Here is a 15903-nt window from a genome sequence, read left to right on the forward strand (position 1 = left end):
CTCGGAACAAAAATTAGTCTAATAATAACTCCAAAGGATGAGGTAATACTTGCTTAGGATCAGCTTTTAGTCTTCATCCGTTTTAGGTGAAGAATATTATCCCAGATCCATGGGCACTCTAAGACTTTGATCCTGTATAGAAGATTTGTTCCTGACAGGCAGAGAGGAACAACACAGCTGGTACAAAGAAATTTCGGGGCTGTTGAGAGACAATCTTAAATTTTCTAGGGAATGAAGTGAATGCCGAGTAAAGGGAATTGATGCACCTGGATTTTTAACTATATTATCCAATACCATTGATTTTCCTTTTCCTATATTAATTTATGAGAACTCTCTATGGACTCACAAGTAGAATGCAGGGTGCAAAGAAATAATTATTCGGAACTTAAATTTATAGATGAGGCCAATGTTAATGACACAGGCAATCCATGTGAGTGATCCTGTAGACAGCAGAGCCCATGGGATGAAACAAGCTGGCAGCGCTTTTAGACAAGAAGCATTAGCTGCCTGAATTTGGAGAATATGTAGAATTCTGTCATGTGTAGAAGAGGGGAAGAAGGTCCTCTGCTGGGCTAAGGAGATCTCCTAAAAGCAGAGAGGTTTCTGTGGCAAGTATGTGGTGAGTTTGGCTAACTCATGTGAGACTGAACTAAAACTATCTTTTAAAATAGGCTTGTGTGACATCATTCTTAGAGAAATGTGAATAGATGTCTACTCATCCCATATAGGGTACCAATGACAGACCAAAGTACCAAAGTACTTTCACAAAAGGTAGCACCAAAGTCCAACATGCTGAAGCAGTAAGTCTACCAGGGTTACTTACAGGAGTCTGGGTGAGGTGTTACTGACAAAAGCATGAATAGTTCAGAGGCAGCTGCTGCACTGAAAGCCCACCCCATCACAGGTGATGACTCATGAATATTGGGACCCTGGTGCTCTCTGCATGATGTTCAGATATCTTGGCAGGTCAAAGTGTCTCTTCTTTTCAGCAGTTCTTACTAATTATATAGTCTTTAGATGGGGCGGGGGCTTATGAATTTGGTAAGCTTCAGGGATTTCCTGAGCCTTGTGAGCTATTGAATTTTCAAAATTTAAGGTGCTCCTTTTTAGAACTTGCTCAGTCTTAAGAAGTTTCCCTTCAGAAAGGAATGTTTCAATCACAGAGAATTACTACACAAGTGATAGAAGAGTATTTTAGAGCTGATAAGATGTGAAGATAGGAGAAATTTTAATTGTGTAAGCAGGAAATGGTATGGTAAAATTGTTTGCACTGGTACCATGACTTAGTGGTTAAAGGCACCTGCTGCCAAGCCTGATGACTTGAGTTCAATCCCTGGAATTCATGTTTTACCAACTGTCTGAAGCTATTCTCCTACTTCCAAATGTGTTCTGTGGCATTCACCACAACTCCCTTCCTCCATACATGCAGGCAGACAAAACAAACAAACAAACAAACAAATAAGTGAATGAAAATAAGCATCACATCCTCAAATCTGGCCTTTCATTAAACTGTCTCAAGCACTTAATGAAAACACAGTTTTCAGCTGTCTACCTCAGATCTATTACTCACAGTCATGACGGGGAGAAAACAAGACTGTTTTTATCTTCCACTATGGTGACTTAATCACACAGCCTCAATTAGTGGGCAATGCTTTTCCTCTCACTTTTTCTTTTCTGCATTACAATGTCATTCATTCTTTTCACCCACGTGATCCCTGTGATTGGGCTCCTTCCTCTTCATGTTAATGTGTACTTTGATATGTACCAATGGGTAACAATGCCTACCTTATAAGTGACTCGGGTTTCTTCATTTGCAAGATAGCACACCTGTCTTTCACTTTTCTTTTAAATAGGCCACTATACTACTCATACAGACTGTGAGTCTCTATATTCTGAGTAACTAACATTTCTTTTTCATTTGAAAGTTCTCTGCCATAAAGTTTTACTTAAAACCCCATCTCATCCCTTATGCCCAAAATGCTTAAGACATTTTTCATGTTTTTATTCTTCATTTACTAATCCTCTCATTCCTTAGCTCATTCTTGATATGTTGCAGAGCTAAACAGTAGTCAGTCTCCTTTTTTCCTTGAATTTGATGCTATTTCACAGACAGGAACAGGGATTAGGGAAAAATATCAGAAGTGTTAATTTTATTGACACTGATTAACATAGATGGGAATATGTCTACATATGGAATTATCCAACTTGTTAACAGTATTGAAATAAGTTTCTTCCCTTTCCTTCTTTCCTTCCTTCCTTCCTTCCTTCCTTCCTTCCTTCCTTCCTTCCTTCCTTTCTTCTTTCCTCCCCCCTTCTCTGTCTCTCTCTTACAGCAAGGGGCAGTGACTGCTCAATTGCTTATGGCCCAGCTGTACAGACTAGATGGACATTCCTTGCAGGCAAACAGCAGTGATTTGTAAGCATTTGTACATGATGGGGAGATACTGAAGGTAGAGACCATGTGAAATTGACAGCCAGGCACCGAGTATTGTGTGAACTGAGACTACCAAGTGAAGGGAACTGAGGCCTGCACCCCACACAATATCCCTAATTAATGCTGGACAGATTCAGATGAAGTGATGAGACTCAGGCATGGTGAGAACTATAAGACAGGAAACAGACCAGAGCACATTTAGTGTCCAACAAAGGAGACACCACCAGTTAGAGATGGGTTCACCAGCCCTGACACTAGGGTTGTGCAGGTGGAAGACCAAAGGCATCAGAGCTGAGCATTGAGAGTGAGTAAGTTCCTTGTGAGAAGGAAGTGTCAAGATTGTGTCACCATTTGGGGTTTTCACTCACAAGGAAGGAAGCAAGCAATACAAGTAAAACTTTGCCATTGAGGACAGCTTTGTTGAGAAACACATTGAACCTCTTTAAGTTGTTTTCATTTACCATATGAGCGCAATGCTGTGCAGCAGACTACCGCTGAAGCTTAACACCCATTCAACAGCAAGAAGAAGACATTGGTATTTGGAATACATAATGAGGAAGGCTTGTGCTTTCCAGTTTTAGGATTTTTGAGACAAATAATATGTCAACAAAGAGCAACACACAGTAAGATAGATGAACATACATAATGATGGATTTTTAAAAATTTAATAGTTTTCTACACAGTGGAGATTGCCTCTAGAGTTGAACATATCTTGCTGTGAAAGATTAAAGACTCTTGAGTTACTGAACCTAATTCATTACTGAACCTAGTGTACTTCAATACAACTTTAAACAACTTTGGAATAGTCATATAAAACTCATACTCATGAAATGGTTAAATATAGTCTAAGTCGTTTGATGAGTCTTCTATGGAATTCACATCCACCATCTTCCACTGGAGAAGGTCACTATTCTCAGTTTTCTTGTTTTCCTTATGTTCCCTGCCCTGAGACTCACCTGGGCTGTTGTGATGTAAATAAAATTGTCAACTAGGTGAAACATAGGCCTTGGACATACTGTGTGTTTGTGTATGTGTGTGTGTAGGTACCCTGATTACATTAACTGATGTGGGAAGAGACATCTGGAGAGTGGACTGAGTAGAGAGTGAACTGAACAGCAGCATGTATGCATTCATTGCTCTCTTCTGACTGTGAATGCAATGTGACCAGTTGCTTCAGCTGCCTTTGATGTGACTCTTGTGTCATGGAACTGTAAGGAACAAACAAACAACTCTTTCCCCTTTAAGTCCCCTCCCCCAGGGCATTTTATCACAATAGAAGGAGAAGAACAAAGTGGCAATGTCTTCACTACCAGAGTCTCTGTTTCATGTGTTCTAATACCTATGTGAGAAACACAACTTTTATTTTCTCCCCATCCTGGTAAGAGGTATGATCTAATGACTGCCTGTGTCTTCTGTTGACCTTATGCTTGGCTTTAGAAGGGAATTACCAGAGAGGAGTCATCGAGGGAGACAGCTTTGAGAGTCCATGTCCTCTGATGACATAATTCATGGAAATAGGAGGTGAGGTTGTTTGCTGGGAGTTATGGGAGAGGGTGGGCTTAAATAAAGGCTGAGAATGAAAGAATTTTGGAAAAGTGACTGTAGAAAAATTGGTTGGAAACTGGGCAAATGAAAGGCTATCCAGGAAGTCCCAGAGGGGCTGAGATTAGGTATCATAAATTTGTAGTTGAACCAACTGGTCCTTTCTTGAGTTTCTGCAGTGATAGTTGACAGTGTGGTAACAAGAGCAGAGAAAAGATACAGTGAGAATTGCTCTGTACTGACGATTGGCAGGACAGCTGCAGAGGAAATCTGAGATGGGCTAGTAGGTACTGATAACCAGGAAGAGGGGAACTATGCCATCCAAATGAGGCAGAAAAACAAATGAACTAGTTGGGGCTGGAAGGGAATAGAGGACATAGACGGGAGACAACACACAAGTGTGGAGACCAATTAGCACGGTTAGTAGACCTGAGGATCCAGCATGGTGGAGGGACTGGAATCTGACTGACAGGTTTCCGCATCTCTGAGCCTGGTAGTTAAAAGGTAAATGGTCAAGTGATGATAGCATGAAATGGATGCTTTATATATGTGAGTTTTCAGAGAAACAGTCATACTTCTGGGAAAATAAGGGTTAATTGAGGGTCTAGGATGCTGAAAACATGATCAGTCATAATGATGAAACCAGTTATTGGTGGTGGAATCTGTGAAGCAAGTTGGAACCATTCAAGGAAGGTGACAAATTTTTAACAACATTGTGAGAGATCAGGAATGCCTGCCATTAAAGTCCCGGCTACTGGTGGTCACGTACCTGCCACCTCATTTCTTGCTCAGCATAGAACCAGCTGTGTTATGAAAGAAGAAAGAAGAAAAAAAGAAATCATTTCCATATTATTTAAGTGGTTTAAAATATTCAAATAAAACCAAACTTCTTTTTAAAAAGAAGATATACTATTGATCAGTTGCTATACACATATAAATGTCATATTTAATTCTACCAGAAAGTCACAATTGGTTCTCCTTCTTCTGAGTGATCAAATATTTAAGATAAATGTAAAATAATTTGATGTCTATTAGTGGGGATTTACATGACAGATCACTGAGTACTTTATTAACTCATGATTTATTACATTTTATTTTGGGATTATGGGTATTATTCCTAAATTTGGGGGAATTTCTAGCTTTAAAATACATTTTTTACGGCCACATGTCCAACATTTTGATGAATGCTTTTGTCTCCTTTTCCAATTATATTACTGAGATGTCTCTTCCACACTGAAATAATTATCAGGCAGCATTTTAACAACATTCAATATAAACTGGAAAAGATCACCTTGTTGTCATGGTGCTGGATGATGTCATCTGTTTTTCCACACAGTGAATGGTTACACACCTCACTAAGAGAGTTAGTGCTATTGCATTGCTAACTGCCACACAGAAGGATCTCTGTGCTTATCACATCCAGCTGTAGTCAATTAAATCATGTTCCAAGTTCCAAGCATTTACACATCCTGGACATTTTCACCCACCATGTTTTTAGGTGAAGTATGTCACATGACCTCTGCCCCTTAGACCATTCAAATTTTTTTGGGGGGGGGTTTCGAGACAGGGTTTCTCTGTGGCTTTGGAGGCTGTCCTGGAACTAGCTCTTATAGACCAGGCTGGTCTCGAACTCACAAAGATCCGCCTGCCTCTGCCTCCCGAGTGCTCGGATTAAAGGCGTGTGCCACCAACGCCCGGCTGACCATTCGAATTTTTGTGTTTATTCTATGATAAGATTTGGGAAAAGAACTTAACAACTCAGTTTAGTTTTCTATTTTCTGTTTCAGTAAAACCAGGAAGGCCATTTGTGAATGGATGTATTTGCGAGAGGATGAGAGTGTGAATTGTCTTGGAGTGTCTTGAAGGTGGTGTGTAAAATAGTAAGTTGGGGGTTTATGTGTAAACAGAGAACAGTGGGTAAGTTTTTCTTCATTATTAGAATTGTTCTCTACATATTTGATTGGCACATATGCTAAACAAGCCTTTTAAGATCCAGCTTTCAGATAATTTCCCTGAGTTGATTCCAATTAATTCACTCCCAACTCAGTTCTCAAGGTTGCATTTTATCTCACCATCGTGTTCAAACACGGCTCTTCCTCAGGTGAACAATCTTCTGAAGTTCATTATTTTTCTCTTGTTGAATAATTAGATGTCTCTGATGGGCCTCATTGGTAAGTTTTGCTCTGCGCATCATTATTTCATATTCATCCTGCAATCCTTGGATTCAATGTCATTTCCTTCAGAAAACTGTGTGTATTTTTTCCTGTTTTGTCCTGATCTGGGCAGTGTCTCTCTTAAGCACTTCATAAAATTTTCTTCATTACTCACTCTGCACTGGTCATGTTACAGTATAATTATTTGGTCAGACTTCAGTTTTTATTACCTGGTTTTAAAACTTTTAATGGTAGAAACCAACCATCTCATTCTTTCTGCTGTCTTTACTAAGTACAGAGTAGTATATCAGAACATGCATTTGAGTGAATAATGTGCCAGCAAATAACAAAATCTAGGATTTCATTTTTATTATATAATTGATGCATATGGGTACTTAAGAACTTCAATATGTAGTAGAAATAAAATATGTATTTGTTTATTAGGAAAAGACAGCACAAAATAGAATGAAATGACGTACATTGTTGTATTTGTATGAAGAGATAAGCTGTTTTCCTCTGGCATCCCTGTTAATATCCTCTCTTGCAAAGTAGTTTCTTGTGTGGGGGGAGATGGAGGATAAACCCAAGGCAAATCTACATTTTTATTATTCACATTTTGACGTTCATGTGGGGAATTAGTTGGATAACCTGTGAGTCTGGATCTATTGGGGATCAAGAATTTGACCAGGAGGATGTGGAAACAGCTCAGTGGGTAAAAGGCTTGTTGTACAAAAAAGAACATAAAGGATGGTGGTGTATACTTTTAATACCAGTGCTGGTGAGGCAGAGACAGACAGATCCCTAGGCCAACCGGTACAGCCTGCTGGGAAAGCTCCAGACCATGGTGTAGGACTCAGGAAACAGGGTCACAGTGGAGAGTTTCTGAGGAATGACAATTAAAGTTGTCTTCTGGCCTCCATCATCTCTCACTTTCTCTCTCGCTTTCTCTCACATACACCTATGCATGTACATGCATTTATGTGCCCATGTGTACTTGCATACACATGAACACACACACACTTAAGCACACCCCTATGTCTCCCCACACAAATAATTAGAGTGTGATTAGGATTGTTTGTCAGAGATACAGTGCTTACCTGGTATGTATGTATAAGGCCCTTGGTTCAAGCCCCATCATTAAAAAAATAAAATGAATTGGTCTAGGTTACATATAGGTTTTCTATATATTCACAATAACCAATAAACAGAACAACCTGAATGCCATCAGTGGATGATGGATGAAGAAAATGTGTTAAATGTATCATCTACATTAAATTCAGCATCTAAAAAAGAAAAATAATCCTGTTTCATCCATAATATGAATAGACCACAAGAATATTATGTTAGGTGAAAAAATTCACACAAAAAGGGGAAAAATTCACAAAAAACAAAATACTACATGATTATGATTGTGATTATATGAATGACCTGAAGCAATCAAATTTACAGGAGCAGACAATCAAATGATGGTTGCTTCAGTTAGAGTGAGGGGGAATAATGAGAAATTATACAGTTGGTATAGAGTTTCAGTTTTGTGTGAAGAAAATTTCCTAGAGATATGTCACCTAATAATTTAGTATACTCACTCTTACAATGTAAAGTTGAAAACAGTAAATTATATTATATTTATTTTTAATTAACCATATGTAAAGATAAAAAATATAAATTCTTAAAAAGAATAGTTAAGCTAAATGCTGGTATGGTAGTTAGCTCCAACGTTTTCTCCCATGTTGTTTTATTCCTCGTAGTGTTCTCTAGTACTAAATCACTAATGCTGATGAGACACATGAAAGAGTCAACCCAAAGCAGAGTCTACCCTGTTTCTACATTAATAACCAGATGATAATATTATAGCCCATGAATCTCTTATGATGGGCCTCGTTACAGTGGCCTCTAGAAGAAGATGGAAGAGTCTAGTTCTCTTTAAAATATGAATGCACAAGAGAAGAGGCCCATCCATTGAAGCAGCTACAGGGAATCACCAGAGATGATGATAAAAAAATTATACAACTGGCATGTTAAGGAATATAAATGCTGTACTCTAGATGAGGCATACTTTGATAGGCTTGGAACATTAACTAAAATCAAATACATGATTTACTTCAATAGTCTTGCATGGAAGGGAGTATATGCGGGTGTCGAGGAAGCTAATGAAAGAGTGAGTAAATGAAAAGAAAGTTTAATGCACCAGTGTGCTTGGGCTCCTATGTCTGGGTAGTTCTTGGAACAACAGATGTAATTTCATGATGGAGGTAAACTGTTTAGTGGGGTGGCTTGAGAAATATGTGGGACCTGAGAGAAGAGAATTTGATGAGTGCAAAAAGATCTGTGTCTTGAGGAAAGGAAGCAAATAAATAATTATTTCTGGATTAGAAGGTTTAATGGATTTTTTCTCTGCTTAAATAGAAGGAAGCTAAGCATGACTGAGATTAAGGTAAAGATTAATAGAGGAAGAATGAGAGAGCACAGGAAAAAGAGGAAATAATTGCTGGAGGAGTTGTCAGATCTAGAGCTGGGAAAAGTCAATGATCAAGAGGAGAGAGGCACCACCACTTTCAGAAGAGGCAGGAAAGAGAGGGGTTGGAAGTGATATACTGAAATGGGACTGAACAGGGGTGGCAGTCACCCATCTTGATTTAAACAGATATATGCAAGAGCCAACTTCATGTGTGCTATTTTGCTTTATTTGGACTGGACTAATGTGGACTCTTAAGTGTGTCCACATAAAGATGTTTGACTGAAAAATCACAAAAGCTTATGGGAGGCAAGGTATAGATGTTTCTTATCCTTACTGGAAAACAAAATTGGTGAGACCCAGAACTCTTTTAAAAAAGCCTTCATTATGGTGCATTCAAGTACAATGGCTTGGCTTGGCTTAGCTTGAAGGAGATGTTGGCAAGGCATAAGTCATTTCAGTTCTCAGGAAGCCACTGAAGGACATGTCCCATTCTAAAGAGAATGGTTTAAATAATACAGGCTGTAGTTAGACCCAATTCTCTTTCTTAGGTGATTCCCCACTGATCTTTTTATAGGAATTTTAGAATATTTGGAATCTTTAAAAAAACATTTTGTGGTCTGGTTTCTTGATTATTAAATTTCTATTTCTGTTCAGAGCACTGAACACTTGTAATCTTATTACTTTTTCCAGCCATGTTTTAAAATTACAAATAATTCACACAAATGGGTAAACCATAGTCTCTCAATATCTTTACATTGAATAGCTATTCCTCTCAGTTTCATTCTTTTGCACCATAAAATTGTGAGTGCAAAGCCCTGTTGAAGTGTGAAGAGCAAGCACTCCCAAGAAACACAACCTGATTTAAACACACTGGGATTACTTTACAAGGATTAGGAAGGCCTGTTGTTAGTGAAACATGAAGTTCTAAATTGACAGAGGCCATTTTTACCTTAAACTAGTGGCAATGGATGCTATCTTTTTAAGCATTAACAACTACCTGTTACTGTTGGAGACCGGATGGAGAAGTCAGGCATCACAAAGCTCTGATTTAGAGATTACATCAGCTCTGGATAGAGTAAGAAGGAAAATGATGCCATTTTCCATTATACATTCTCCAAAATATCTGGTTATTCTTGTATACGCTAGTCATTTTCTTGATTCAATGCAAGATTATTACATATGAGTCTGAATTCTTGAGGATTTTACTAGACATTTAATATCACAATGTCTTGTGATTAAATATTCTCTTTGCATTCTTATCCACAAAGTATCTTATTAGAAAATTTAATTTGTTTAACCGGAAAAGAATATTTGTATATGCTTTTACATGGTGGTGAATTTTTATTACATAATCATTGTGATAGCTTAACACCATTCTGAAATATGTGAAGACAAAAATAATTATCTGGGACCCCCATTGCCTACATGTCAATTAGTAAACTGAATTTCTGATGCAATAGACCTCCTTTGAGCACCTATATGGTAAGTTCTGTGATTAAAGTGATGTGCAACGTTTTCTTGTTCTCTGCAGTAATGAAATAGCACTGCCAAATACTGTGGCAAATACGGAAGAGACATTCCTTCAGGGATATTCCCACTTGAAATGAAGTCTTTACACCTTCATACTGTTATGCCCAGATTCTGAATCCCCCAAATTACCAAGAGACTCGTTCAGATGCAAAAGCAAAGAGTCTTTTATTGTTGTTTAACGAGTTAACCCCATTAGCTTGGGCCCTTTGTCTGTTCATTTCTGCAGATAGCTGGAGAAAGACTCTGAGAAACCACGAGGCTGGGAACTTATGGGCCAGCATAAGGGGAGAGTCCAGGGTATGCAACAGTCTCAGGATTGGTGTAATTCTGGGCATGGACGACCTGTCCTGTGTTGATTGGTCAACTGGTTGTTGTGGTCCATAGGCCCTCCCAGGGTGGTTGCTATGCTCTGCAAGTCACTCTTACGCACTTATAGGGAAGAATGCCCAGAGCCAGAAAGCACAGCCCTGCCAGCTAACTTCTGATTGGGTCCTTGCCATAGGGAGGGTATCTGACCTCCTAGTGACTAGGGCAGGCCCAGCAAAGTCTTTACTGCAGCCTGTTTACGACTGCTAAAGCAGGGGTTAGGATGGTCCCTTCAATACCCAATAGTCTTTGAATAAACTTTTCTAAAGGAATCAGGCTACCTTAGTGTGAGGGAGTTTCATTACCCAAAGCAATTAGGAAACTATCTAAACTCTTGGTAAGCAACTTTTTAACATCCAGGGAAGGTGACTCATCTCAAAGGAAGTCTGAGCAGTACCTTACAGTACAACTTTTGTCAAAATAGGTATATCATATCTCAAAGGACCTCTTAATATTCAGGTTGTCTTTAAATAGTCCTTGTTATGAACAGTGCTGCCACTAATGCATAAATTTTAACATAGTTTTGAATCATTTTCTTTTGTTAAATCTGAACCAGAACAGTGGAAGTTAAAGAACACAGTGGTGATAGGGTCAGGAAGTAGAAATAGCCCCAGAATAAGACAGAGATAAGGATGAAGGTGCCCTAGGCTGTGACTGCAGCCAGCAGACGGAAACTTTCTATGGTTGGAGACTGATTATGGAAAACATGGGATACAATCTGTTTGTCTCCACCCTCCAGTCCAGAGACATCCAAAGGCCAACTTTCTCATTTTTCTCTCTGTCACATCTCCTACAACATCAAGGGAATGAGTGATGGAGCTGAGAGCCTAAATGAAAACTCTTGCAGGTTTAGCAGACCTCTCTCCTTATTGATCTTTACCTCTTACATATTGGCATACATACATGCCAATTGGAGCCTGCCTAAACCTATAATAACCCCAGAGAAATGTTATATTTGTGAATAAAACTGTAATGAGACAATATCATATTTACATTAAGTCTTCTGGACCTCAAAAGACTATGCTTAGTGAATAGTAACCCCTTACTGTTTCACCCCAAACCTCACCATCAACAATGCTGAATACGTTTTTAATACACAAATCTCAAATAATGCCACTACAACATATTATATTCATGGAAATAAAGCTCAATTAATAGTAATCACTTATTGTTGTGAAGCATCAATATTCTTTTTGTTTTGTTTTATTTAAATTAGAAATAAGCCTGCTTCACATGTCAATCCAGCTCCCTCTTCCTCCCCTCTTCCCTCGTTCCCCACCAATCCCCCCACCCCATTTCCCCTCCACTCCCTAAAGAGGGTGAGGCCCTCCATGGGGGATCCCAAAAGTTTGTCATATCATCTGGACAGGGCCTAGGCCCTCTTCCCTGAAACATCAATATTCTTAGTTCGATTATGGTGTCTTTTTTGCATAAAATTATAGGAGATAAATGAACAAGACATGACCTGGTGGAGTTCAAAGTTATTTTTCCTGAATCCAAAAGTGTAGTTGTTTATTCTATTTTTATCATGGCTAGAATAATACTAACATTTGTCATCTCTGTCTTTTAGCACTCAGCTCAGCTCATGTGGAACTATTAAAAGTTGCTCTTATAGATCGTGCCATAAATAAAACAGGGTTTCAAACAGTACAACACACCCTTTTGGAAGAGTGGACAAATGCAATCTCTATGCCATAATGATACTGTGACGAAGTTGTCTGGGTAGCCTTCAGGAAAGATAATGTGAAGATACTTTATGGATGAATTATGTATCAATTGTTTTCCTGAAGAAGAGAATATAGTACAGATGAACTTTATTTATGACTGGATTTCTTTAAAAGGGTTTAAAAGGTTGATGTTTTACTGTATGCTCTAGGTTCTCAAATCAATATTTACTTTGTCCTACACTAATGCAATCCCATCCTTTTGTTAAAATAAACAGTAAAAAGTGACCCTTTACTGTGCTCTCAAGACTTCTTTCCTAAGGGGAGATCTTGATGAATTAATACTGTAAGATTCACTACTCCAATATTGTTTTAGAGCTCCTGATGAATATGTTACGTAGGTATTGCAGTGGTCCTTCTATATTTATTTCCCTGCTACTTGGTATTTCCAAGTGTCCTTATCCATCATGCAATTACTCTGGAATTAGTGTCTGCAGTCCTTGTGACTCAATATTTCTTTTTACCAAAGCATAAGATTTATTAATAAGCTCTAAATGTCAACTACTCTTTGATCTGTGGATGCATGACCACACCCTCATCCCTTTATTATGAATGGAGGAGACATTTTTGTCCACTTGAACATTTGTCGCTGGCATTCCTTGTAAAGCCAAGATGACAGATTGCCAAGCTCAGAGTTTTCTTTTGGATAACACTAATTTAGCTTGCTCAGAACCAAACAAGACTGACTAACCCCTCCCCTTTAACCTGTGTTCCTGTTCAGTGGGAGGGAATTGGTTCAGTTGTCTTCTCTGATTTGGACTGAGAATAGCTATTGGGTATGGCAAGCAAAAATAGAATTGATCACATAAATTGCTATTAGTTTCATCTTATTGGAAACTATCTTAAATCATTTTTGTTTAACAAATTAGCTCCAGGAAGCACAGGTATAATTCATTAGAACTCATTTATCCAATTATGAGTTTAATTCTTTCTTGTGTTTTACTTTTAGATGGCTCTCTAAAAGGTATATGAATCATGTAGATTTTTGCTCCAGAGAAAAGGCTGTAGATTTAGATGCTTCAAATGTAAATATAGCAATTACTAAATCCCACAGTATGGGTTATGCAGGCAACCTTTGGCTGAGGAGGTGAATGACCATCATGAAGTAGGCTAAAATTCTAATAATGTGCATTTCTATGAACAGAGGCATTGAGAATGTTAATGTGAGAAAATAAAATGAAGACCACCTACAGTAACTGTCACAGTATTAACTTTATTTCAATTTTTAAATTTCCTTTTTGATATATAGAAGAAGACATTTAATTGGGGACTTGCTTATAGTTTTAGAGTGTTGCTGCTGAAATATTCATATGAAATTTTAATGAATAAAAAATTGACTAACACTGGTGGAGATTCTACAATCAAACAGTTTTTACAATGAAAAAGGGATAGTTTGCTGAAACATGAATCAATTTAAAATATTCAGTAAAACTAGTATTAAGTTACTGAAACTATAGAAGTTTACATCTGTTTTTTAATGTAATTTGAAATTATATTATAGTTTTTTATAACTATCTAATTTTTAAATTTTGACAGTTTAGAATTTAGTGAGAATAAATGTGTAGATAGTGAATGACATAAACAAAGAAGGAAATAGATTTAAAACAAAACCAGTGAGGAAGAGACTAGGTAACTTAACAATCCAGTAAACAGATATAGCTTACTAAAAAAATTAAAATTAGAGATCTCTTGTGATTACAACAAAAATAAGAAAAGCAGGAGAAAGTCTAGAGAGATAGCCCAGCTTTTAAGAACATTTACTGCTCTTGCAGAGGACTTGAGTTCAGATGCCAGCCTCCACATTGTGACTCCTAAAATTCCAGAAACTCCAGCACCCTCTTCTGGCCTTGGAAGACACCAGATAAGCATGTGGTGAACATATATGTATGTATGTATGTATGTATGTATGTATATGTATATGCACATATGTATGCAGACATCCAATTCTATACATAAAATACAATAAATAAATGTTTAAATAATAGAAAATGCAAAACAAGACAGAAAACCATGCAGTAACATTTGTTTTGGTGTTTACTTTTGATGTCAAACATAACAAGGCAGAGATTTTGACATGTTTCAGACATGCTGTTGGATTGAATATAAAGGGAAGAACAGTTCCTCAAACATCAAATCACAACATTATTTACTTTAATTTTAGAAGAATATATATTGTGAAAGTTAAATTTCCTTGGGCCTTTTCTTACAAGAGGAGAACAATAGATTCCCATGTGAGCCAGAACTGCTGAATCATCGCTCTAGGCCCACAGTTTTATTTATTTAATTTTTTTAAAGCTTAGTTATAATCAATGTAGCTTCTCATTTAGTCACATAAGTAAACATGAAGAATTTTAATTTTGAAGCATTTTTCTAATTATTATTTAACTTTCTATCATAATAAAAATAGTGATAAGCACTTAACCCAATCCTCTCAAAGTTTTCCCAAAACTTTGCCTTCAAAAGGCAATAAAATTAGCGAAATTTGACTTTACTCAGGTTGGTCAGGAAATAAAAAACATCAGAAATGATGTTTTGTTTTGTTTGAGACAAAGTCTTGCTGTGTATCCCAAGACAGCCTCAAAGCCCCTGTTTGTTCAGACTGATCCCAAACTCAATATCCTCCTGCTTCCACAGAAATACAGATTCACAGGTTTGTATGTTACAATGTTCTTGTGAGGTCTCTGTAATTCTATCTTAATTTGAGAAACATTTTAAGACCTTATTTATTGTTTTTCAGTCCCTCCATTTAGTTTGGCTATCAGCTGTGATAAAGTGATTTCAGAAGGAGTCCCTTTGCCCACTTGCTGTCTGAGGGAGCGAGTCTTCTGTGCTCAGTAATATCACACTATTAAGCAATGTTCCCTGACGGGTGCATGACAGCTTGCAATCTGCTTTTTCAAATGTACCAGACTTGGTTCTTCAAGCTACCTTACTAGCAACTAAGAGAGATATTGTATTTTCATTTTTATGTGAGGAAGCTGAATTACAAAAGACTCAATGGTTTACTAAAACAAATGCTTACTTGAAGCCTACTAGGCCCTTTCTTTGAAGTAGTGTGATTTCTGTCATAGAAAGAGCTGGGTAGTGAAAGAAAAGGCACTGAAGGAAGCAGAAAGAATCAGGCATAGACAGCATCATTAGGCACATTGTATTGCCAGGAGTGGAAAGGTTAAAGAAATACTCATAAAAGTATTTATAAATATTATTAAAATCAATCTAATGGGATGTTGACCATGTCAATTCCACAGGCACATGCTCCCTTTAACTTCCTGTCACATCCATTTTAGAGTCAATAATTCTTGCTTTTAATGCACATCATTTTGGTTTTGTGAGGAATGAGAGACTATATACAACAAAAATTTCCTGAGGGGGAAAAGACACTGCATAAATACTGGTATTAATGTCATCATTAACATTTATAATGCTGTCACCTCTCTACCTCAGAGATGCATTGTGGACATCTGAATGAGGTAATGTCTGCGAAGGCTCTGAGTTCTCCATATTAGTATTAAGACATAAATATAAGATGTTTTTATCAATAGAGTATTAGGTGAATATGGTCTAGACAGAAAATAATAAAATTTGGGCAGTGAACAAGTAGCTAACACTGTAAATAATAGGGGTGACTGGATACCACTGGTTTGGTTTTATAATGTAAATGTTTGTCTTCCTAAAATGATATTGCCCTTTATTAAA

The 15903-nt window shown here is 37.5% G+C and overlaps 1 long non-coding RNA gene across 1 annotated transcript; it reads left to right on the forward strand.

The window, feature by feature from the left end:
• The first annotated feature begins 3735 nt into the window (after positions 1-3735).
• LOC121133117 lies at positions 3736-12320 on the forward strand. Its single transcript, XR_005869852.1, has 3 exons — positions 3736-3955; positions 5764-5856; positions 12054-12320. It is a non-coding gene; the product is annotated as an uncharacterized LOC121133117 (long non-coding RNA).
• Positions 12321-15903: the final 3583 nt, after the last annotated feature.

Source organism: Mesocricetus auratus, unplaced genomic scaffold (assembly GCF_017639785.1).
Source record: "Mesocricetus auratus isolate SY011 unplaced genomic scaffold, BCM_Maur_2.0 Super-Scaffold_100020, whole genome shotgun sequence".
In the NCBI taxonomy this organism is placed as follows: Eukaryota; Metazoa; Chordata; class Mammalia; order Rodentia; family Cricetidae; genus Mesocricetus; species Mesocricetus auratus.